At 33.7% G+C, this 8,832-nt stretch overlaps 1 long non-coding RNA gene across 1 annotated transcript; it reads left to right on the plus strand.

Moving 5' to 3' along the window:
• Nucleotides 1-4,429: 4,429 nt before the first annotated feature.
• LOC107863233 lies at nucleotides 4,430-6,998 on the plus strand. Its single transcript, XR_007053616.1, has 2 exons — nucleotides 4,430-5,341; nucleotides 6,734-6,998. It is a non-coding gene; the product is annotated as an uncharacterized LOC107863233 (long non-coding RNA).
• Nucleotides 6,999-8,832: the final 1,834 nt, after the last annotated feature.

Raw genomic sequence — 8,832 nt, forward strand, 5'->3', positions numbered from 1 at the left:
TACATATCTCTAGTTTAAGATCACAAGAGTGAAAAGTTTTCTTTACTAAGACCATAAGAGTGAAAAGTTTTTTTTACTTTCTTAAACGCACCCTCAAATCCAAACTTGACAAACAATTGAAACAAAGGGAGTATGTGATAGTTACTTGGACTCTGTGAATTTCTATAGAAACTATCTATTCCTCAAGTGCCATATAGCAGAGATACGTATTTTTTTTATTGTAATTGTAATGAATATGGCATACATATTTCTTTTCAATCATAATTTTAATTGTATTGAAGCTGGAATTAAACAAAATATTTATCTTATCAAATAATTACCACCCCTTTTACCCAACAAAGTACTTCCCTTCTCTGTGAAGGAGAGTGATCGCAGAGGGAAGGGATGAAGAATGATTGCATATTGTGGATTTAAGTTTTATATGGTTATAGTACGGTCATAGCTTTGCTTAAGGAAAAATGAAGCATTGACTATGGAAGATAATCAAGAGAAGAGGGACTCAAGGATAAAGTTTCTAAAACTACATTAGAGGAGTAGAACTTTTGAAAACGGCATCTCAATCAGTTTTCTTATTGTTTATTTACAACCTACTTTCCTTTTAAAAATAGCAAAGATGAAAATCATCAGAAGCTATTCCAGGTATTTTTTTTCACTCGTTCCTTTTTGAATCCTTCGTTGTCTCAGATTATTTCTTTTTGTTGTTCACATTTCTCCAAAAATATGAAATTCTTTTATTTCTCCATGTGGGTCTTTTTGGATACAACAATAACAACATACCCAGTATACTCTCACATAGTGGAGACTGAGTCTCCTTGGATAAATTTTATTTGTTATTTTTTTTCCTATTGAAAAATTGATTATGTTTTTTCATATTATTTAAATTTTGGATTTGAAATATGAAGACTCTTTATTTATTTTTGTTATTTGAAAGGATCAACAATAACCTAGTGTAGTCCCAGATGGGTCTAGGAAGGGTGGGTAGGATTTAGTCATATCTTACCCCTAGCTTTGTGGGTAGAGAGACGACTTCCTTTGGATGTCTGAGATGAAAATTTATTTTGAATTCTAGTGCATTCTCATTACTGTGACCTATAACTTCTTGTTAGAATGATTCAAATTACTTTACCACTGAATTCGAGCATGTATTTGTTTATCTATGTTAGCATGTTGGTGAAAGCAGAGGCGAACCCAGGATTTGAAGTCTGTGGGTGCACTAGTTTTGTCAAATATGCGCATAAACCTCGAAGTAAGACTCAAAATGTGTTGAGCACTCGCCTCTCTTAATGTGAAGCTTAGGTTCTAATTTCTGATACATACTTTCCCTTGTCAATGAGGCTTTCTGAGGAGGCGAACACTAAATAATTGATATTTCACTTTATCAAAAAAAATTAATTTTTTTGTTCATATATTTGTCATTCATGCTTATATTATTAATCTTGGACTAGACATATATTTATAGCTTTTCTATTTTTATGTATTTTTTCGTTAAATCTCACACTTTATTTGTACTTTGTGCTTAAACACAATAGACCTTGAAGCTTTTTTACACTTATTGCTTTTGATAATATTGTGGAGCACCAATATTATCTTAAGACATTAAAAAAACTTTCGGTGTCGATTAAGGAATATTATCATATTCAATTGGTTGCTAAAGACATGAACAATACTGAAAAAATAAATTTATAGAACATATAAGAGTTTTAAGCTAATAATTTTACTTTCTTATAATATGAAGTTTACTTTTAACATTTTTAAAAAATCAGTTGTGGTAGCTCAATGGTCAAGGAGGGTTCTTCTTATGGATTGGTCGTGACTTCAAACCCCTATTCTAGCAATTTTGTTGTCATAAATTTAGATAAGCCTTTAAATTTGAAGTATTGATAATAAAAACTAAGGTATTGTGAGACCTAGGGATCAATCCCTAGTCACGTGGATGGAAGGGCTGACTTCAACCAGCACACCAAGGTGCACCACCATTCATCTTTGGGTGCACTATTAGTTATATCCCAATTTCTCAAGGTATATATGCATATATATACACAATTTTTTTCGACGTTAACGGGTGCACGTGCACCCCTACCTATACATGTGGGTCCTCCCCTGGGTGAAAGTATGAACAATCTGTTATAAGATGAAATATATTTTATAAATTTGATAGGATTTAAGAAAGTGATAGTTGTTTTGAAAGAGGCAACATTAGATGTATTAGTGGGTATTGCGTTTATGATTATTAATCCCTTTATATGTGCTACTACTGCTGTTTAATTTAAAGTATACTATAGGTGTATATTAGTGAAGTAAAAGACAAAGAGGGTCACACCGTAAAAAAAAGTCTTGTTTATATTTTATCATACAGTTTACTCCAATACCAATAAAAGATTATAATGGAATGAATGGTAAGTCTTTCTTTATTAACGAGTAGTTTAGTGTATGAACATTCTCACTATGCACATGAATGGGGGTCATTTTATGGTGTTGCGTATTCTAACTGGTGTTGGTAAATAATTTCAACAGAGAATCACTTGAAGATAAAGAAAATTCACGAGGTAGAAGAATCTGGACGCCGAGGAAGGATAACTAAGATTTTCAGTTGATCCTTTCACCTGTATGAAGTCTAAACATTTTTGTACATGGATTTACTGTTGGTGTGTCAAGTGCTTATGTAGATATAGCTTCATCAAACTTATTTTTTCCTTTTTAACTATTGCTTGACTTTTAGAGCAACCATCATTACCTTTTTCTTAACTCACTATGGATGTGCTACGAATTCTTGTAAGCTTATTTCTTATTGTCTCTACAAAAGAGTCACCATGAATTCATCCAACCCCGGAAACAACTGCCATTAGAGAATTGATAGTTGGAAGTGCCATTTAATAGTTATATTCTTTCTACTACTCGTTCCAGCATCACTCGGAGTATGAGTATAGGACTGAAGGTAAATGAGTTCAGTAGGGGCATTCCAAAAGCACAGTTGTGGATGGCCGTTATAGTTGGTTTATTTGGTGTGTGGATAAGATGGTTCTTAGCACGACTAACAATATATCAGCAGCTTGTAGTACTTTCAACCTTGAAGAAAGAAGTGAGTATACATATAATTTTGTTAAAATAAATGCTTCATGTCATAATGTGTTGTATAATAGATGTTTGTAGCATTTTTGCCTACCAAAGTGCTCTGTTGTTGATTGTTTCGTAAAATTTGTGCTTAATTTATAAAACTAAAGAAAATAATAGAAACAAAACATAATTGTTGAATGATGCAACTAAATATCTCTTTATGAGTCTTGCCACATTAAAGATACTTTAAAAAAAGAATAAATGTCATTACTTTTCCTAAATATCTCAATCTAATGTAAGTGTGAATCTCCTGAACCTGTGAACACGAATATTTGAGGTGAGTCAGGAATAATATATTAATGACATTGAGTGATTTTATAATATAGATGTTGTTGATAAGCAGAATAGTAAAAGAAGAACATTTAATTATAAATAAGTGCAGTGATTGATAAATTAAGTACCTCTTCATCGACGAAGGTGAAAGTTTTCCAAATACCCCTTATTGTTCGAGCAAATTCTTTTGTTGCTTGACACCCTATGACCATGAATTTAATTATGGAGGTACGATCGTGGAGCTTAACTATGGTAAGAGGCACAACTTCAGTAATTGAGTCTGTTAATTCGGTGTTGACACCTAATTTTTGCCCTCCACGACTAGGTTTTAATTCCGAGTTTATTGAATGTTAAATAAAATCACAATATATATTTTATCTGAATAAAAATATTTTCAAATTATTTGTTTAGGTAAATTTGTCATTTTAAGTAGCGATTATATATTATCGTATTTAACTATACGATATTACATGATTTGATTACTTGAATATTTATTGGAATATTAGATTTTAATTAAGGCTTATCCTGAAAATAATTTTAAATGACTAAAATATTGATTTAAGTATCATGTGTTCTTGGAAATAACTTGTTTGAAAATAAATAAATAAATATATTTGTTTGATTTTATTAAATCAAGAAGTTCGAGATTGAACAAGATATTAATTCGTATTGAATTTCAATTGAATTTAGTCAAACTTTATTTAATTCGGTCATAATTGAGATTGAATTGGCCCAATCGTAATGTGTTTGACCAATTGATACTCAGTTTGGCTACAATTTATTGAAATTTCCTAAATTGTAATCCAATCTTAACACCCAAAATTACCCAAATCCCTAATCTACCCAAAATAACCCAACACTAACAATTCCAGGCCTAAAATTTAAAACCCCAATAGCCCAAACAATAACATCAACAACCTTAGCCGACCCAATTACTGACTTGGGCCCATTTATTTATTCAATTTCAATGGCCCAACTCAAATTTAAACTCAGCAGCCACCATTCTCTTTCCTAGCCCAAACCAATAATAGCGACCCGACCAAATACCCATTTCTTTCCCTTTTCATCAGCAAATAGCAAAGACAACAACATCGATGAACAACGATGATCAAGTCGACAATACCAATAGACTCATCATCAAAAACAACTCCAAAATATCGCCAAAACTAGTCTCAGTCCAACCCAACATCGCGAATTCGATGACCCACAATCCAAGAACCAACCCGTTCGCAACCATATCTTCAACCCGTAACTCGAACTGAACCTATTCCAGACTCGATTTTAGACCCAAAATTGATCTCAAACCATCCCCTTTTCCCTCTCTTTTATGCGTCACATGGCTCTTACATTATTTTGTACGAAGAAAGCTTGAGAATTTTCTAGAATGAGTCCAGGTGTCTCCCCCAACGGATCAATTCCGCAAATCTTGATAACAATGGTACAATTTTGTACATATTTGGTAGATTTCTATTGGTTCTCGAGGGAATTCATTTTGCCTAAATCTTATTGGTCCACCAATTTTAAAATTGGTATAATTTATTGAGGGGGAATCCGATTGGGAGTGAAAATTTTAAATTCCCTTTGGAAAAATAATCCCTAAAATACCCTCAATGGTACTCTATATAAAGAGCTGGCTGTTGAGCTTTTAGGGGGGGTTCTTTGGAGGCTTGAAATTAAAGGGTTGGAAATTCTAGGGTTTGGAAATTGATTGAGAAAACTAGGTTGAAAAAAATTCTTTTGGTTCAAAAAGAGGAGATCGAGGAATCTTCTAGGAGAACAAAATTAAAATTAGAGAGAGAGGAGAGAAAGAAAATTCTTGAGAAAATTCAGTCTCGAGTAGAAATTCTATTCTTGTTCATCGGCTAAATTAGAGTTTCAGTTGACTGTGAAGAAGTTTCCTGGTGGTCGTGATCTCCGTACCTGTTCGTTGTCCTGTTTTGCTTCCCCAAAAGAGGTGAATATACTCTCGTCCCTTTAAGTTTATCATTTTCTGCTTTCATCTCTTTCTTCGTAGCCATAGTTGTTGGTCGTAATCGTGAATAAGGCAGGATTGTTTGTTGTAGATGGATATGATGGCCCTAGGATTTGTTTGTGACATTGTTGCTTTAATTGTTTTCCCTTTTGCCTCAAAGTTTTGATTCTGTATTCATTTCTAAGAAAAAAAAAAGTTATGTTTGAATGTTACTTCGCCTGAGTATACCTTGATACCAAATTGTTTTATTTTTCCCTTTCGTATGTTGGGATTTGCTTGTTGTAGGGGCCTTGGAGGCTGTAGGTTGGTTGCGATTATATTCTTGTCACATGGGTCAAAGAATCTCACTTTAGGTTGTTTGTGAGCTACTGAAAAATAGTCTTCTCGTGTGTTTAGATTATGCTTTATCCCATTGGTGAAATTGGTACGGCTAGGTTCAAGAAATGGTAATATGATTGATTACTCATGGTAAAATTGGGCCTTGATGAATTTTACACTAATTTTGTGCGGGATTTGTTCCATGTTAAGAGAAATTATTTTGGTATGTCCTGTCAATTCCCTTTTGTAGACTGATAATTTTTTTCGGTATCAAAGCTTGAAAGTTTGATTTCCATCTTTCTTTAAGTTCATTATTAGTAACGATTTAGAATGATAGGTGTGGTTGTGTTTTATGGTTACTAGATACTTGATTGTTTATTTGAAGAAAATCATCCTTATTCATTTGTTTTTGTCTTGTCGAAGAGCGTCCAATTTACTGATCATTTTGTCACATGGTTTGTTTTCACTGTCTCACCTGTAAAATTTAGATTTTTATTTGAAAATCCTACTCTCTTGAGATTGTATGATTACTCTGCTTAGCTTGAGTATAGAAGAAAGACATAATTGTTAATATCCATTGGCATCCCAGAGAAGAATTTGTTAATTTCCTTTGGGCAACTTTGTTCAAATTCAATACAATTCTGTGTAGTCCCTTTTAAGTTTATTACTATCCCGTGATTGTACTTCTGATTTTCACGTCATCGCTCAGATTGTGTTTTTTCTCTGTGGATGTTGGGTTGTCCCTTAGTTAATCATGTACTAGTTCCATTAGTATTTTCTTTCTTTTCTTAAGTAATTGTGTTCTAACTGTTGCTAATTCGCCTATTTCGATTGAACTTGTTTGAAGTAACATGAATAGTTCCTACTATTTTTAATTGACTTTTGATTATGTAAAGTCCATTCCATGTCGCTAGTTTTTTAATTAAATTTGCATTTTTCCTTTAGTTTTGTCTACCTCTGACTGATCATGTGTTAACTCCCTTCACTTTATTTTCCTCACTCCCTCTTTTGTTCGATCATGTACTAATGTGCTTTATTTATTCTCTCTTTGCATAGAAATCACTTGAGTCCTTCATGGAATCCTTCCCTCTTGTATATTCATGGGCCAATGAGGCTTATCCTTTTGAGTTAAGCCAAAAGAAAATCTAAGTATCCATCGCATGGCATACGGACGCAAGGAGTCGAAAGAAGAAAAAAATGGGTTGAAATCCCATATTCGAAGTGATGAAGAGACTCAGGAGTCTCACTTTCTTTTCTTGTCATTTTATTTAGATATTTATTGTCATCTTCTATTTACTTATCCATTTATTTCTTTATTCATTCATTTGGGCCTCGAAGCGAAACTTGTAAAACTAATACAGGTGGAGCAAGATTCGAGCCAAAGGCTCGAAAACTAGACTAGGACAGGTGAAATGGGTCGAAAGCCCAATTAGACTAGGACTGGTATTATTGATTTGAGCCCAATGGCCTAAATCACTTACTTCCTACCCTTCCCCTCTTCTTTATGCTTGTTTTCCTTATGTACTTTGCGAACCTAGTTAAATCCTTAGTTAAGTCGCTAAAAACTAGTTTTGCATAAACACCAAAATATTTCCAAAATCGTTTTCCTTCCAAAAAATCAATCACTTTTTGACAAAATTAATCTTTTTGAAGTTAATCAAAAGATGATTTTCAAACAGTCTGGATAACCGCAAGTTAGCAAACGATTTAGGTGCCTAACACCTTTCTAAAACGTTAATAGGAACCGCTTACTCAGAATCTTCAAAACTTGAATGATTTTTCTATTTTGGATCGTTCAAAGTATTTTATAAAGGTTTCTTAATTCCTTTTCAAAATTAAGTGGCGTCTCTTTCAAAAGTCAAAATTTTCGCAAAACAGAAATGGCGACTCTGCTGGGGATTTGAAACTAGGTTCTAACCAAATGTTTGATTTTGGTCTTTTGATTAACTGTTCATGTATTTATATGTTTCAATTCTGTAAAGTTTAACTATCGCATCTCATGGTATATTCCTGCATTATTTAAACTATTTTGGGGTTTCGTGGATGTCCCGGCCCCTATTGTTCAATTCCAATAATGTGTTGGAAATACGAACGGCTTATTAGCACGTGAGTCGTCTGATGGTTGTTTGTATTTTCAAACTCAAGTTGTCCTCTTGAGAACCAGTGTTCAGACCCACTCTAGACACCTAGGATCGAACGAAACCAAAACCCTATTTTAGGCATGAGCCTAGGACGACCCAATACCCGAGCGAGGTATTGGGCCCATTAGAAAACCTGCCCTGCATCTATTGACCCCGAGTCAATTATAGACGAACCATATTTATGAGTTGAAGAAAATGTATGCCTTTCTAATTCAATCCATTATCCTTTAGGGGTTCGGGAGAAGACTTGTTTTACTTACTTTTGTATAAGGATGCCTCAATCGTACACCGATTGATGAAGGAATTAAAACAAGTTAATCAAGACATTGATTAATTTGGACAGCTGTATGGTATCTATGGCACAGTTATATGACAATCACTTGATTATTAACGGATGTCGCCAATAACAAGGAGTGGACAAAGCTAAGAGGGCGAAGGTCGATAGAAGAAGCATTCAGGAATTAGTATTTTCTTTCCCCTGTGTGGGACATCATTCTTTTTCTCATGTTATTTTCCTTTCCCTAAAGGTTGTATCCCCTTTGTGCGACTTTTGTAGGCATTTATGTCGTTTGTGTATATTGGAGGATAATGGATTTACTTTAAAAAGGGCATATATTTTCTTCAAAGTTCGTTAGGCCTAAACCCTTGGCTCAAAAGGGTCACCCTAGTTAGGATACGCACTATTATAATGTTTATGTGATATAACTGTCATTTGTGTTTAGGTGTGTTTGTTTGAATCAAAGACAAGTTTATCCACTATGTTCATGTGGATCAATTTGGCTATGATACAAACAACTCTACGTGGTTATTTCTTGTCAAATATCTTGCATTACTTATCACATATGAAAACTAAAACATCTGCCTTTGAGTTATTTTACTTTATAGATAATAGAAAACTACTCCGTGTTGAAATAAGCTGGCAGAACATCCTTACTTCACCCGATCAAAAGTGCATAAAATCTCATCCTCTGACCATCATTCAAATATGACTGGAAATGATAAAGAAAATGCATT

The sequence above is a fragment of the Capsicum annuum genome, chromosome 3 (assembly GCF_002878395.1).
Source record: "Capsicum annuum cultivar UCD-10X-F1 chromosome 3, UCD10Xv1.1, whole genome shotgun sequence".
NCBI classification, from domain to species: Eukaryota; Viridiplantae; Streptophyta; class Magnoliopsida; order Solanales; family Solanaceae; genus Capsicum; species Capsicum annuum.